This window comes from Olea europaea, unplaced genomic scaffold (genome assembly GCF_002742605.1).
Source record: "Olea europaea var. sylvestris unplaced genomic scaffold, O_europaea_v1 scaffold1020, whole genome shotgun sequence".
Classification (NCBI taxonomy): Eukaryota; Viridiplantae; Streptophyta; class Magnoliopsida; order Lamiales; family Oleaceae; genus Olea; species Olea europaea.
The window spans coordinates 162,428-180,306 of record NW_019227527.1 but is presented as its reverse complement, the minus strand read 5'-3'; the positions used below and the strand labels follow the sequence as shown (position 1 = coordinate 180,306).

The 17,879-nt window shown below is 36.0% G+C and overlaps 1 pseudogene; it reads right to left on the bottom strand.

Moving 5' to 3' along the window:
- Positions 1-14: 14 nt before the first annotated feature.
- LOC111372663 lies at positions 15-1,492 on the bottom strand (annotated as a pseudogene).
- Positions 1,493-17,879: the final 16,387 nt, after the last annotated feature.

Sequence of the window (17,879 nt, the reverse complement as noted above, 5' to 3'; positions counted from 1 at the left end):
TTCAGGTTCTACATGTTATAATTCTCTTCATAGTTTTGCTTGGCACGATACATGATCTACATTATTCATCTATCTGGCTCTACAAAATCAATCTACAAGTACTGAATATGTTAGAGAGCAAGAATTTCAACTAAGTGCCTGAGAATCTCCAAGCTTGAAATCATTGCCTTGTACAGCAGTTGGCAGGTGACTAAGTGCTAGTTCCATCACAGAAATGGTACCGCACCTGCCCAGTGACTTCAGTCAGCATAAGCATTATTGGTCCATATTTGCACTTTGATGCCATGGAAATGTGGTGTTTGTTATGCCTCTTATGAAGAGGCTCCAAATCATCACTAACGTGGTAGTCATATAAGAAAATCAACAAGGCTTGCGCTCCACGTCACCCCCTTCTTGGTCGAGGTGAGACCATACAAGGTAATTGAGGTGATGTATCATTTTAATTGAGGTGCCATGTCGAGGCTAGCTCTTTATGGCCGAAGTGTCGTATATGTTGCAATCCGGCTCTCCCATTTACAAAAGGCATCTTCCAATTTACATCCTCTCAAGAGATCTTTTGTACAAGATTCATATGTGACTGATTGATGTGACAATTTATTGCAGTGGCACCTTAAGATTAAATTGTCAGTCTACATATTGAAGGCCAGATCTAGGCACGAGGGTGGTCACTTTTCAGAAACATTAAACGCCAGCAACCAAAACATGAAATGGCTTCTCAAATTTTGCAATATGTTTTGGATTGTCAATGCTCAAGAACAACCTACATGTCATTGCAAAAGTACATTGTTTTGCTAGTGGTAAAACAGTGATTTCTCTGTTCAAAACTCAGTTCATTTTGAGATGTTCTCGTGCAATGGAGTTCATAACTCCCACGTGATTCTGCAATGCATTAGGTTATAAAAAAACCTGGCAGGAGGTTACTCATTTTTAGTGATTCTTCTTTGATTGAGGTTTGTAGAGAAGTAGGAAAAATTTTCTACACATTTCTTGGCCACCGTTAAGTTACAAGTTTATTTTCATCAATAATGCTACGTGTACACCATGAGGTGTACACAATGGATTACATCCTCCTCACATGGAGGGCTCACGAATATTTTATTTTGTGTATGTCCTCTCCATGTGAGGGGGTTTAATACTGTGCGTACACCATTATGTACATAAAATATCATTGCATTTTCATTAGAAAATAAGAACTCATTTCCAGCAAATCCACGTAGGATTGTTGTTTTTTCGCCAAGTAATGAAGTTTTGTTGAAAATCTATTCATTCTCTTTACAGATAAACATTTCGGGGTTCCTTTCCTGCCCATCGACAGAAATTCCAGGGTTTCTCCGACGATAAGCCAGCCAATTTTCCATGGAGGAATTTTTGAATAGCCATTGGTGAAAAGTATTTTTTGAGTGAGAGAAAGAAAGATAGTTACTAGAAGAAGAATAGAAAGTAACAAAAGATCAATGTCACTGCATTGATCGATTGATTCTGATACTAATTGTTAGGTCTAAAGGTGTAATTGGAGATTTTGTGGACAAAAAGACTAAATTGTAAATTTGTAAAAGTCAGGGACTCAATTGTACAATGTTATGAAAGTCAGGGACTTAGGGTGCAATTTAGCAAAGCTAGATGGTAGGGACTAGGGTTTGAGTAATTGGTTCAAATCAAGGTCGCGTTGCCGAAAGTTCGCTAGCTGTTCTCCCTGTCACCGCTCAAGTAAGATGAAGCAGAATGGTCGTCGTTCGCTCCTTGCTCGATGTTCACTCGAGCGACGGTGTTATATGGAAAATCGTATTTTTGATATTTGGAAAGTTTGACACGGCCTAGGACTCCTAATTGCCCCCAACTATAATACAAAGGCCATGAACGTGAAAGAGAGATTGTCAGACTGTGCTTTACATAGATATCATCTTCAATATTCTCTCAAGTGATTCAAGGTAGAACTGAGCAAGGAATTCATCCATAAACACCTTGTGATTCGGGCAATCCACTGTTGGGAAAAAACATCACTATTTGCTTCACAAAACACTTGGACTTCTTCATCTGTCGAGGAAGGGACTCTATCATTGGGAGATTGAGAGAGGTGGACGACAAGCGTAGGAACTGGATAAGAACAGGAAGTTCTTGGAATTCCACTTGGTGATACAATCAGCTAGAGACTAGGAGGCTGTATTGGACAGCAAATTGGACTGCAGGAGGTAGATCGGGAAGCTAGCAAGAGACTAGCAGTATCTACGACAGTAGATCGTGAGACTGGAACAACGGGTCTGACTTGGTACGAAGTTTGACATAACTTGTACTGGCTGGATTGTTATAGTGGAAACTAGTTGCTTCGTCCCGGAGTTTTACCCACCACATTGGGGTTTCTTCGTCATCATATTGTGAGTTGGTGTTGTTACTGTTTTATTTACTTTACGCAAACTGACAATTCAACATAGACTTAATTGGACGTATATGTTTAATCACCTAGACAACAATTAATCTGTGACTTGTTACAATTAATTGTATTAAGTTTGCACGTAAGGTCAAACGGTAAATTGGAACATAAATTTGATAACGCTAAATTTTGAATTGGACATAGTAAAACATTCCTGTGAATTTCTAAGTGGTTGTAGAAAGTTCCTTGAACTTTCAAGTGGTATCAGAGCCTAAGTGCGAATCGTGACCTTACATTAGTCTAGATGAGTATGTCGTTGAATGTGCCACCCCACTTTGATGGGAACAATTATGCTTGTTGGAAGGTGAGAATGAGGGCGTTTTTGAAATCCTTAGATGAGTGTGTTTGGCAGATTGTGGTAAATGGTTGGTCAGCCCCTAGTACCACAATAGATGGTGTAGTCTCTCCCGTCCTTGTTGAGAACTGGTTTAGAGCTCAATTGGATAGCTGTAATTTAAATAGCAAAGCCCTCCATTCCCTATTTATGGCAATTTCCCTCGAGGAGTTTAGGAGAGTGTCCATATGTGAGGTAGCAAAGGAAGTTTTGGATATTTTAGAAACCACACATAAGGGAACTTAGACAGTTAAGAGTTCTAAGTTGCAGATGTTGGCCACTAGGTTTGAAGAGATAAGAATGAGAGACGATGAGATGTTTGATATCTTTTATGCGAGCTTAAATGACATAGTAAATTCGTCCTTCAACCTAGGTGAGAAAATCCCTGAGCCTAAGATAGTGAGAAAGATTCTTAGATCCTTACCTGAGCGTTTTAGGCCTAAAGTCACATCAATTGAGGAGAGTAAGGACATAGACACTATCAAGGTAGAGGAGTTAGTTGGATTCCTCCAGACCTATGAATTGACCTTAGACAATCCAGCTAAGGAAAAATTCATAGCCTTAAAAATCGCTAGGAATATCCGGATGGAATCTTCTGATTCTGATTCACCCAATGATGAGGAGATGGCCTACTTAACTAAAAAATTTCAAAAAATGTTTAGGAATAAGAAGAAGCCTCAAGAAAGACAAAGAGGTGGCCCGAGTGAATCTAGGAAGAAATCTAAATTCGTGAGAAGCCATGAAGCCATAACTATCGCAGTTTCGGTCATGTGAGGAATGAGTGCCCTAGTGCCAAGAGATTTGAAGAGAAGGCTATGAATACTACTCTCACTGATGACGAGTCTAACTTGAAAAATCAGAGTGAGAAATCCACCCGTGAGGAGAGTGAAAAATATGTGGTCTTCGTTGTTAAGAGTAAAAGTTGATCCAATCAGTGGAGTGAAAGGACAGAGGACTTAGATAGTAGTGAGAATTCTGGTGATGAAAGTGGAAGTGCGGAAGATCTAGAAACAGCCTGTGAAAGGATGTATGAGGAAAGCCTCAAGATCTTAGCCACTAACCAGGCAATGAGCAAGAAAGTGAAAGAGCTTAAGATAGAGAAGGACCAATTAGAGGCCCGTGTTAGTGATCTCACCAGTAAGAATGAGATGTCCTTTAGGAGAGTAAGTGAGCTGACCATTGTGAATGAGACCTTAGCTATTCAGGTTAAACACCTTGAGAGTGAGCTAGAGTTGTCTAGGTCTCAGTTACTTGTTTTTTCTAACAATTCTGAAAGGCTAGATAATATTTTAGGAATAGGCAAGCCGGCTGGTGATAAAGAAGGTCTAGATTTTGATCTGAATGTTGCCAGTACATCATAGACCATCTTTGTTCGTGCTACTGACTAGCCAAACATTGTGACTAACCCCATACCAAATGTTGTGGGAACTTCAGGACGTAGGTCTATCAGACGTCGTAGGACCCGTCGGCCTAGGAATAGAAATCAGCGTAAGCATATCACAATTCCTAAGTTTATCCCTACATGTCTTCACTGTGGAGAGTTAGGTTACATCCGCCCTAAGTGTCATCACTACCTGAACAATAGGAAAGACTTGAGCTTGAAAAAGAACAAAAACCAGGTGTCTGTTGGTCAAATTGGATTCCTTACTGATCAAGTGAAACGTTTGACTTAATTGGTGACACAGCTGTCTGGAAACAATCCTTTCTCTAGACAGGTTTGGGTGAAGAAAAGCGATCTTCCAAATTTGGTTAGAGATCGTGGTGCTCTTAAAGGAAAGAACATTTATATACCTACTTGATTAGGTATTTTTGATGCATGCTTGGCTCTTAATTGACATATAGTTGGTGCATGCATCACATGTATATTGTTTGTATTTGTTTTGTTATTTTTCATGCACGTGCATTGTTACCTACGAGTTTTGGTGCATGCATGTTTATTTTTGTCTTTGTGTGCTTGACTTTATTTTATTTTGTGTGTGGAGCATTCATTTTAGAAAAAATGAAAAGCACAAAAACATTGAAAAATTGAAAAAAACAAAAATAGTTGGTTATGAAAATTTTTACAGCATGACACATGACTTAGAGCTTGCACGTTGTATCATGTAGGAGCTAAAATTGATAAGTTGTAGAATAATTTCCGTTGCTTGGTTATGTCTAGTTGGATTAATATCTATAAGTGTCTTCATATACCATCTGCACTATACACACTATGAATTTGTTAGTGGGATGCTACCGCGTGTGTGAGATTTGGGATGACTGTTACATGTTGATGGGGTGACTTTGAACATGAATTGACCAATTTCTGTAGACCTTAACCCAAAAATTTTCCCCAATTTTAAATGCTCATATCTTAATGTTCTTTTTCGGGGCTTATTTGACTCGAGCAATTAAGCCTGTGGGGTTTTTTAAAACCTGGGGCCTATGGTCAACTAACTTAGGCTAACCGGCCTAAAGCTCGCTACAAGGGTCATTTTAGTCACCTAATGGAGAAGAACCTGCACTTAAGATGAAAAATTAATGAGATGGAGAAATGAGAAAAATATGAAAAATACGATGAGCTGAAATACTTTGAAAATTTGAAAAACAAATAAGCTCATATTAAGGAGGAAATAAGTAAAAATAATAAGTATATGTCCTATTGCGCGTTATATAGTTTGACTCTCATTAGTAGGAGAACATATTTATTAGCAGTGATTGGCATGTCCCTTTTCACAAAATTAAGGTTTGAAGTCCTATTTACATTGGATCAGTGACACTTTACACACATGAGTCACTTATATTATTACTCCATTCTGGACTGAACTAAGTATGTGGGGGAGTTATACTACTTGTTGATTTTGCTTTTGCATGCTATCAATTGCATTTTTTATTATTATGTGTTATTACTCGACTTGACCTTAATGTATGTCCCTTCAGCATTTGTGACAAAAAGGGGGAGAGAAATGTGTAAATGAGGCTGAGGGGGAGAATAAAAATGATGATTGAGCATACACTTAGGAGAGCGACTGCATATGCGTGCACATGATGTCATTGATTGTTATCACTTGCATTGCATCGCATCGCTTTGCTATGTCTAGGGGTCGTTGAGAAGAGACATAAATACAATTACTTATTGCATAAAAACATGAAAGCTTGCAGTAAGGGGGAGCGTTGCATTGCATTCCATATCACATCCATCTGTTTGAGTTTTGATGTTTAGTGGTGTTGATGTCTTGGTTGGTGTTTTGATTGATATCAATTTCACGTCTCAAATTGTTACGTTGATTTGTGATTAAGAACTTTAATTAATTTTTATATTTCTTGTATCACGTGCTTTTATATTGGGTATATGAGTTTGTGGATTTCATGAAACAGGTACACGAAGGAATGTAAGACTCAGTGATTGGATTTATTGGGTAGTTTAATTTTTGGTTGTCAAGTCCTGACTTATTTTTTATCGTCCTGACTTTATTTGTAGAGTTTTGTCACGGAATGTCAAATGGGGAGTTTGTTAGATCTAAAGGTGTAATTGATGATTCTGTGGATAAAATGATTAAATAGTAAATTTGTAAAAGTCAGGGACTCAATTGTACAATGTTATAAAACTCAGGGACTTAGGGTGCAATTTAGCAAAGCTAGATGGTAGGGACTAAGGTTTGAGTGATTTGGTTCAAATCAAGGTCACGGTGCTAAAAGTTTGCTAGCTGTTCGCTCTGCCACCGCTTGAGCGAGAGGAAGCAGAATGGTCGTCACTTGCTCGTCGCTCGATGTTCACTCGAGCGAAGTGGCGTCGCTCGCTTTTCGATCGAGTGACGATGTTATATGGAAAATCGTATTTTCAATTTTTGGAAAGTTTGACACGGCCTAGGATGTAATGTCCCAAAATTTCATAGAATATAATTTAATTTTTTATGTTATATTTTAATGTTTTGAAAGTTTAGGGACTACTGTATATATAAGGTAAATTTTTATTTTATTGGGCTTAAAATGTAGATTTTGACGGGACGATAATCAGTATACGGATATTGGGCTTGTTGGATAGATCGTAATTAAAGACGCATTTTAGGCTCGAGAAAAAGTTAATTTGGATTAGCAGAGCCTAAGTTATCGACGTTGGAAGATATAACCTTAAATTATTATTGATTTATGGATTTGAATTGTTATTCACGTGAGTGAGAAAGAGAGAGAGAGAAAAAAGTTATTCCACTTTTGTTTTATCTTTTTATATATTTATTTATTCTACTTTATCTTACCTTAATTAGATTTTGAATGAATGTGGGTGACATCACATGTATGGGAAGGTCTTAATTGGAGATTTCAAATTGACACATGTAAAAATCTTTTTGTTTAGATTTGTTTAAGATTCTCTTTCCTCAACTTTATCCAATTAAGCACACATCTCCTACTACGTAACAACTCTTGAGGGTAGGTTATTATTGACTAGGTATATAGATACATGTATAATGAAGGGGACACACACAAAAATTATATGCAAGCACAGAAAACACAACAGAGGTAGAAAAGAAAGAAGAACGAGATTTTATTGTTTTGTCCTCCAAAAATTAAATTAAAGTAAGATTACGAGGTGCAAGTGGTTCGTCCCATTTAAATTATTTCTTCATGTTGATAAATGTTATACTTATGAAAGTTATGATGTGATATAATATGATTATGATATGTATGTTATGGCCATCCGGTACCATAGATATGATATGATATGAGCTCTTACCTATTCTAAAGATATGACATGACGGTATGATTATTTTGATGCATGATTTAATACCTTTAATTGGGATTGCACAATTACTCGTACCCTACTGAGTATTTTCATGTACTCACCCTTTTCCCTACTCCTCACAGGTTAGACCAGGTCGTTGATTGACTGGCGGTGTGGTGCAGTTGTAGTGCCAAGATATTTGGGATAATAAATAAAATCCAGCGTAACGTGTCCAAAGATTTTATTTTTAGCTTTTGTTTTAATTTTATTATTATGTGGATCTGTGATTCAAGATTTGGGATACAATTTTTTTATATGTTTTTATGGTTTATTTTCATTATTTTATATTGGTGGAACCAAAACTTTATTCACAATCAATTATTTAGAATAACACATAATAGAGTATGGTTGATCTTATCACATGAATTGAGAATTTTGGGTGTACTGTACGTCAAGTTGTTTCCTTTCAAGATGGGTAATTGATTGAGGCCTTGCATGTGTAATTAATGAGACCCAAATTGATGGTATTAATTGGTGAAAGTGATGTCATGTTTTCTACTCACTGCATAAATATAAATAGGATGTGAAAAAAATAAAATAAAATAATAAGTGAACAGAAATTTAAAAAAAAAAAAAAGAATAAAAATTGTAGTTGGGTGTAAATTTTGCCATTTGTGAAAAGTCTTTGACATGTTTTATTAATTAGAGTATCAATCATTTTGTCGAGACTAGATTTTTAATTATTATTGTAAAGACACTGATTACAGGTTAATCAATTCAATTTTTTATAAATAAATGAGTTGATCTCTATATTACTTAGGTTATGATTAGCGAGACGTCAAATTTGTTTAGGCGTAAATTTTAAATATTTAGACATCTTTTATTTACCTTCTTTATAATTAATTGTGTCATTTTATCAATTATTTAGTGCATGGGAGTTTTCATGTACCGCATGGGTACATAGATTAATAAGGTTGAATTTCGTACAATCTGGGTATTGCATGTAAATTATACTTTGATAACTTTATCATAAATCCATTTATTTTTAAAAGTATCTTCTGGTAACGACTTACCCTTTTAAATTTCAAAAGATTTGGGTCATTTCAATTTGGTATCAGAGCATAGGTTTAATTTCCTGTAGACCCATATGTATTTTAAAATAATTCGAGTAAAAAAAAAATCTGGGCATGGACGGTGAACAGTGACGATTACTGTTCACGATGAACAGTGTCTTAAACTGTTCATATGAACAGTCAAATTTAAATATTCATATATTATAAAAAAAAAATGCGTGATGTTATATAAATATTGAATTTTCCATGTTTTAAATGTTATGTGTAATAAAATGTTTATTTGTTTACTCGTTTCTTTGCATAATATTTGTTAAAGGTTAATATATTTTTTCTCTCAAAAGATTTATGAATTTAATGATAATGTCAATTTAAAGTCATTAAATATGTGAATGATCTTTGGCACTCAACGACCACCAATCGGCCACCCTCCAATGACTCTAAGGTATGTAAAAGGGTGAGAAAATGAATGCATTTAGATGTTTTCAATATGTTTTTATGGTTTATTTTCATTATTTTATATTGGTGGAACCAAAACTTTATTCACAATCAATTATTTAGAATAACACATAATAGAGTATGGTTGATCTTATCACATGAATTGAGAATTTTGGGTGTACTGTACGTCAAGTTGTTTCCTTTCAAGATGGGTAATTGATTGAGGCCTTGCATGTGTAATTAATGAGACCCAAATTGATGGTATTAATTGGTGAAAGTGATGTCATGTTTTCTACTCACTGCATAAATATAAATAGGATGTGAAAAAAATAAAATAAAATAATAAGTGAACAGAAATTTAAAAAAAAAAAAAAGAATAAAAATTGTAGTTGGGTGTAAATTTTGCCATTTGTGAAAAGTCTTTGACATGTTTTATTAATTAGAGTATCAATCATTTTGTCGAGACTAGATTTTTAATTATTATTGTAAAGACACTGATTACAGGTTAATCAATTCAATTTTTTATAAATAAATGAGTTGATCTCTATATTACTTAGGTTATGATTAGCGAGACGTCAAATTTGTTTAGGCGTAAATTTTAAATATTTAGACATCTTTTATTTACCTTCTTTATAATTAATTGTGTCATTTTATCAATTATTTAGTGCATGGGAGTTTTCATGTACCGCATGGGTACATAGATTAATAAGGTTGAATTTCGTACAATCTGGGTATTGCATGTAAATTATACTTTGATAACTTTATCATAAATCCATTTATTTTTAAAAGTATCTTCTGGTAACGACTTACCCTTTTAAATTTCAAAAGATTTGGGTCATTTCAATTTGGTATCAGAGCATAGGTTTAATTTCCTGTAGACCCATATGTATTTTAAAATAATTCGAGTAAAAAAAAAATCTGGGCATGGACGGTGAACAGTGACGATTACTGTTCACGATGAACAGTGTCTTAAACTGTTCATATGAACAGTCAAATTTAAATATTCATATATTATAAAAAAAAAATGCGTGATGTTATATAAATATTGAATTTTCCATGTTTTAAATGTTATGTGTAATAAAATGTTTATTTGTTTACTCGTTTCTTTGCATAATATTTGTTAAAGGTTAATATATTTTTTCTCTCAAAAGATTTATGAATTTAATGATAATGTCAATTTAAAGTCATTAAATATGTGAATGATCTTTGGCACTCAACGACCACCAATCGGCCACCCTCCAATGACTCTAAGGTATGTAAAAGGGTGAGAAAATGAATGCATTTAGATGTTTTCAATAATTTCAATATTTTAGATTGCTTACATCTAAATCTTTAAGATATGCACTTTATTTCCCCACTAAATTGATGATATGTATTACGATAAAAATAAGTATATTGTGATAGACTTAGGGCTGAAATGTGATTGTAACTTCATAATAAATTTTAGAAAATGGCACCACCTACTCATACGAATTTGATGCGTGATTTACTACGAGCAGTAAAAGAGTTGAGCAAGCAAAATCAAGCACCTCCACCACAAAATGCACTGCCATAGCAGAATGCACCGCATTTTGCCCCTGGAGCTGTCTCAGTGGTTGAGCAGTTTCGTAGGTACAAGCCTTCCACTTTTGACGATAATTCTGAACCACTGGTTGTCGAAGAGTGGATAAGAGGCTTGGAGTGCATATTTCGACACATTGCTTGTACGGATGCACAGAAAATATTATGCGCAGAATTTATGTTGATTGGAGCAGCTAGTCCTGGTGGGAATCTGTTTGACGTACAGGGACGGAAGAGCTAATCTGACTTGGGAGCAGTTTAAAGACGAAGTGATGGCAAAATATTTCTCACAGGCTTTGAGGGACTTCAAGGAATCAAAATTTCTGCAGCTCAGACAGGGGAACATGTCACTTACTGATTATGAAAGATAGTTTGAGCAGCTCTCAAGGTATGCGCCGCACTTGGTGGATACAGAAGTTAAGAAGATTAGGAGGTTCGAGAATGGACTGTGCCCTGAGATCGGCATAATCATTATGTCCCATCGTTTCACCTCATATCGTGAAATGTTGGAAAGGGCTCATGCTATATCATATCAGAGGACCTTATTTGAACAGTATGCCCAGCAGAGCAAGGAGTCGTTGGGGAAAAGGAAGTGGAGTGATCAAAGCAAGAACAGACGCAACTGGTACAATAAAAGGCCAAACACAGGAATTCGCATTGGTGGGACGAGTGGAAGTATTACCCCCTGTTCTAAGTGTAATAAACTCCACATGGGTGAATGCTGGTTCGGGAAGAACGTGTGCTTTAGGTGTGGTAAGCCTGGACACATCATTCTCAATTGTCCAGAGCCTCCAAAGAAGAAGGATGATGATCAAGACCAAAACAAAAAAGGAAAGGCCCGAGTTTTCACACTGAATTAGCATGAGGCGGAGCAGGATCCGAATGTGATAGCAGATATTTATTAATTTTTTTTAACATACCTGCCTATGTTCTTTTTACCTAGGACTAAACATCGTTTCATTTCTGTCCTTTGGTTGCTAGTCTAACACTATAATTACAAAAAAAAAAAAAACAGGTATTCTGTTATTATCCAACGTACCTGCTTACGTACTTTTTGATTCAGGGGCAACCAATTCTTTTATATCTACATCCTTCGTCGCTAGGTGCAACTTTGCATCTGTGAGAACAAATAATGAATTAGAGGTTAGCATTCCGTCAGGAAAAACTCTTTGCACAAACCAGATGACTAAATCTATGAAGTTAGAGATTGATGGGAAAATATTGGAGGTAGACTTATACCTCTTGGAAATGAAAGATTTCGATGTTATCTTAGGCATGGATTGGTTAGGACTTAATCATGCAACCATTCGATGTCACGAAAAAGAAGTGCTATTTCATAGACCGGGAGAGAAAGAGTTCCGTTACGTTGGAGCAAAGTTCAAGTCCCTACCTCGTCTTATATCAGCTATACAAGCGGAGAAGACGTTAAGAAAGGAGTCATGCCAGGGATTCTTGGTTAACATTATCGGTTCTCAACATACAGAAACGACTGTTAACGATATTAATATCGTGCGAGACTTTGCAGATGTGTTCCCAGAAGATTTTCCAGGCATACCACTAGGTAGGCAAGTAGAATTTACAATTGATTTAATCCCTGGAGTAGCGCCAGTATCTAAGGCCCCGTATAGAATGACACCGAAAGAACTTCAAGAATTGAAGTTGCAATTGGAGGAATTGCTGGAGAAAGGTTTCGTTCGACCGAGTGTATCTCCTTGGGAAGCTCCTGTACTTTTTGTTAAGAAGAAGGATGGGAGTATGAGGATGTGCATTGACTATCGAGAATTGAACCATCTTACCATCAAAAATAAGTATCTGTTGCCAAGAATAGAAGATTTGTTTGACCAGTTAAGGGGTGCTTCAGTGTTTTCAAAGATCGACTCGAGGTCAGGGTATCATCAACTGAAAATCAGGGCAAGCGTTATATGAAAACTGCTTTCAGGACTCGATATGGGTATTATGAATTCACTATCATGCCTTTTGGTTTGACCAATGCTCCAGCTGTATTTATGGATCTCATGAACAGAGTGTTCCATCAGTACTTAGATCAGTTTGTCATAGTATTTATTGACGACATACTCGTGTCCTCCAAAGATAAGAAGCAGCATGAGGAACAACTCCGAATAGTACTTGAGACTTTGAGGAAGGAGAAATTATATGCTAAATTCAAGAAGTGTGAATTTTAGTTTGATCGCGTAGGTTTCCTTGGTCATGTGGTTACCGCCCAAGGAATCGAAGTAGATCCTACTAAAGTGGAAGCAGTAACAAATTGGCCAAGTCCGACCAGTGTGGGTGAAGTCCGCAGTTTCTTGGGATTGGCTGGCTATTACAGAAGATTCATTGAAGGCTTCTCAAAAATAGCAGGACCAATGACTCAGTTAACAAGAAAAGGCATGAAGTTTCAGTGGACGGAAAAATGTGAAAAATGTTTTCAAGAACTCAAGCAGAGGCTAGTCTCAGCTTCTGTATTGACGATACCTGAAGGTTCAGAGGGATTTGTGATCTATAGCAATGCCTCAAAGCATGGTTTGGGTTGTATACTTATGCAGCATGGAAAAGTGGTTGCTTATGCCTCGAGACAGTTGAAGTAGTATGAACAAAACTATCCAACACACAACTTGGAGCTTGCAGCGGTAGTTCACGCCTTAAAGATATAGCGTCATTATCTCTATGGTGGGAAGTGTGAAATTTATACAGATCACAAGAGTCTTAAATACTTCTTCACACAGAAGGAACTGAATATGAGACAGAGGAGATGGTTGGAACTAGTAAAAGATTACGACTGTACGATTCATTACCATCCGGGTAAGGCTAACGTAGTTGCAGATGCCCTAAGCAGAAAGACAGGATCCCAGTTAACAGTTCTACCCACAGTGCATAAACACTTGATAAGAGACTTTGAGAAATTGAGATTGGAAGTTATCACGCCACCAACTTAGACCACAGCAAGAGTAAGAGCCTTTATGATTCGGCCTACTCTTCGGGATCAAATCAAGGAGGCACAGAATAAGAATCGATTCCTACAGAAGATAAAGGCTGAGGTTGGCACAAACAAACGTAGGGGATTTGAAATGTCTGCAGATAATGCCCTGACTTTCAAAGGAAGGTTATGTGTACCTAAAGATGAAAGTATAAGAAATGAGATACTGGAAGAGGCTCACTCTGCCCCGTATTCAGCACATCTAGGTGGTACGAAAATGTATCGAGATCTCCGAGATACATTTTGGGGGAGAAATATGAAGAGAGGAATTGGTCAATTCAGTGAAAAATGTATTTTCTGTCAGCAGGTCAAGGCAGACCACTGAAGACCATCAGAACTACTAAAATCGTTGGATATTCTAGAATGGAAGTGGGAACACATAACGATGGACTTTGTGGTAAGCCTCCCAAGGACAGCAAAAGGTCACAATGCTATTAGGGTAGTGGTTGATCGTTTGACGAAATCAGCCCATTTCTGCCAATCAAAGTAAATTTTAGTATGGAACAGCTTGCACAATTATACGTTAGGGAAATAATCAGATTGCATGGAGTTCCTGTCACCATTGTTTCAGATAGAGACCCGAGGTTCACATCAAAATTTTGGAATAGCTTGCAGGTTGCTATGGGGACAAAATTGAAGTTTAGTACTGCTTATCATCCTCAGACGGATGGACAATCAGAAAGAACCATCCAAACCCTGGAAGATATGTTGAGAGCATGTATTTTAGATCTTGGTGGTAATTGGGAAACACACCTACCCTTAGTGGAGTTTGCTTACAATAATAGTTTTCAGGCCACTATAGGTATGGCCCCATATTAAAACTCTTTATGGTAGAAAATGCAGATCCCCTATCCATTGGGACGAGGTCGGGGAGAACAGAATTTTGGGTCCCGAAATCATTGAACGAACAGTTGAGGCAGTTGATAAAATTAGAGCAAGAATAAAGGCAGCACAAGACCGTCAGAAAAGTTATGCTGACAGTAGAAGAAAGGATTTAAAATTTCAAGTGGGCAACAAGGTTTTTCTAAAGGTAGCACCAATGAAGGGTGTATTGAGATTTGGAAAGAAAGGGAAGTTGAGACCGCGGTTCATTGGACCTTTCGAGATTCTGGAAAGGATTGATGTTTTGGCTTACCGACTTGCCTTACCACCTGAACTTGCAGTAGTGCATAATGTATTCCATGTTTCGATGTTCAGAAAATATGTCCACGATCCCAATCACGTGGTAAGTTACCAAACCTTGGAGGTACAAAAAGACCTGTCATATGAAGAAATCCCGACAATGATTTTGGACAGAAAAGTACATCAACTCAGGAATAGAGGAGTTCCACTGGTCAAAGTCCAATGGCAAAATCATGGACTTGATGACTCAACCTGGGAGAAAGAAGAGGAGCTTAGAACCAAGTACCCAGAGCTCTTTGATTAACCAAGGTAAATTTTCGAGGACGAAAATATTTAGGGGGGATTGTAATGTCCCGAAATTTTATAGAATATAATTTAATTTTTTATGCTATATTTTAATGTTTTGAAAGTTTAGGGACTAATGTATATATAAGGTAAATTTTAATTTTATTGGGCTTAAAATGTAGATTTTGACGGGACGATAATAAGTGTACGGATATTGACTTTGTTGGATAGATCGTAATTAAAGACACATTTTAGGCTAGAGAAAAAGTTAATTTGGATTAGTGGAGCCTAAGTTATCGATGTTGGAAGATATAACCTTAAATTATTATTTTATTATTACTGATTTATGGATTTGAATTGTTATTCACGTGAGTGAGAGAGAGAGAGAGAGAGAAAAAAGTTATTCCACCTTTGTTTTATCTTTTTATATATTTATTTATTCTACTTTATCTTACCTTAGTTAGACTTTGAATTAATGTGGGTGAAATCACGTGTATGAGAAGGTCTTAATTGGAGATTTCAAATTGACACATGTAGAAATCTTTTTGTTTAGATTTGTTTAATATTCTTTTTCCTCAACTTTATCTAATTAAGCACACGTCTCCCACTACATAACAACTCTTGAGGGTATGTTATTATTGACTAGGTATATAGATACATGTATAATGAAGGGGACACACACAAAAATTATATGCAAGCACAGATAACACAACAGAGGTAGAAAAGAAAGAAGAACGAGATTTTATTGTTTTGTCCTCCAAAAATTAAATCAAAGTAGGATTACGAGGTGCAAGTGGTTCGTCCCATTTAAATTATTTCTTCATGTTGATAAATGTTATACTTATGAAAGTTATGATGTGGTATAATATGATTATGATATGTATGTTATGGTCATCCGGTACCAAAGATATGATATGATATGAGCTCTTACCGATTTTAGAGATATGATATGATAGTATGATTATTTTGACGCGTGATTTACTACCTTTAATTGGGATTGCACAATTACTCGGACCCTACTGAGTATTCCCATGTACTCACCCTTTTCCCTACTTCTCACAGGTTAGATCGGGTCATTGATTGGCTGGCGGTATGGTGCAGTCGTAGTGCCAAGAAGATTGTATAATAAATCAAATCCAGCGTAACGTGACCAAAGATTTTATTTTTAGCTTTTGTTTTAATTTTATTATTATGTGGATCTGTGATTCAAGATTTGTGACACAATTTTTTTTATATGTTTTTATGGTTTATTTTCATTATTTTATATTGGTGGAACCAAAACTTTATTCACAATCAATTATTCAAAATAACACATAATAGAGTATGGTTGATCTTATCATATGAATTGAGAATTTTGGGTGTACTGTACGTCAAGTTGTTTCTTTTCAAGATGGGTAATTGATTGAGGCCATGCATGTGTAATTAATGAGACCCAAATTGATGGTATTAATTGGGTGAAAATGATGTCACGTTTTCTACTCACTGCATAAGTATAAATAGGATGTGAAAAAAAAAATAATGAGTGAACAGAAATTAAAAAAAAAAAAAGAATAAAAATTGTAGTTGGGTGTAAATTTTGCCATTAGTGAAAAGTCTTTGACATGTTTTATTAATTAGCGTATCAATCATTTTGTCGAGACTAGATTTTTTAATTATTATTGTAAAGATACTGATTACAATCAATTCAATTTATTATAAATAAATGAGTTGATCTCTATATTACTTAGGTAATGATTAGTGAGACGTCAAATTTGTTTAGGCGTAAATTTTAAATATTTAGACATCTTTTATTTACCTTTTTTATAATTAATTGTGTCATTTTATCAATTATTTGGTGCATGGCAGTTTTCATCTACCGCATGGGTACATAGAGTAATAAGGTTGAATTTCGTACAATCTGGATATTGCATGTAAATTATACTTTAATAACTTTATAATAAATCCATTTATTTTTTAAAAGTATTTTTTGGTAACGACTTACCCTTTTAAATTTCAAAAGATTTGGGTCATTACACAGGACTCCTAATTGCCCCAACTATAAATACAAAGGCCGTGAACATGAAAGAGAGATTGCCATATTGTGCTTTACATATATATCATCTTCAATATTTTCTCAAGTGATCCAAGATAGAACTGAACAAGGAATTCATCCATACACACCTTGTGATCCGGGTAATCCACTGTTGGGGAAAACATCACTATTTGTGAAGACAAAACATCTGGACTTCTTCATCTGTTGAGGGAGGGACTCTCTCATTGGAAGATTGAGAGAGATGGACGACAAACACATGAACTGGACAAGAACAAGAGGTTCTTAGAATTCCACTTGGTGATATAATTAGCTAGAGACCAGGATGCTGTATTGGACAGCAGATTGGACTGGAGATTGTAGATCGGGAAGCTAACAGTATCTACGGCAGTAGATTGTGAGACTGGAACAGCAGGTCTGACTTGGTACGGAGTTTGGCATAACTTGTACTGGCTTGGTATAGTGAAAACTACTGGCTTGGTCCTGAAGTTTACCCACGTTCGGGTTTCTCCGTCATCATATTGTGAGTTGGTGTTGTTAATGTTTTCTTTACTTTACGCAAACCGACAATTCGACATAGGCTTAATTGGACATGTATGTTTAATCACCTAGACAACAATTAATTTGTGACTTGTTACAATTAATCGTATTAATTTCGCTCGTAAGGTCAAACGGTAAGTTGGAACGTAAACTTGGTAACGCTAAAATTTGAATTTAACATAGTAAAACATTCTTGTGAATTTCTAAGTGGTTGTAAAACGTTACCTGAACTTTCACTAATTTTGGGATTCCTTACATAGATCAAGAAATGCTTATAACACTAATTGCGGGTTTATAAACTACACGGTAACAATTAAATGGACAAAAGTAACAAGAGTTTACGCACTCTAGTGAAATTCAAAAGAAAAACGAGAACTGAAAGAAAGGGGAAAAGAGGGAG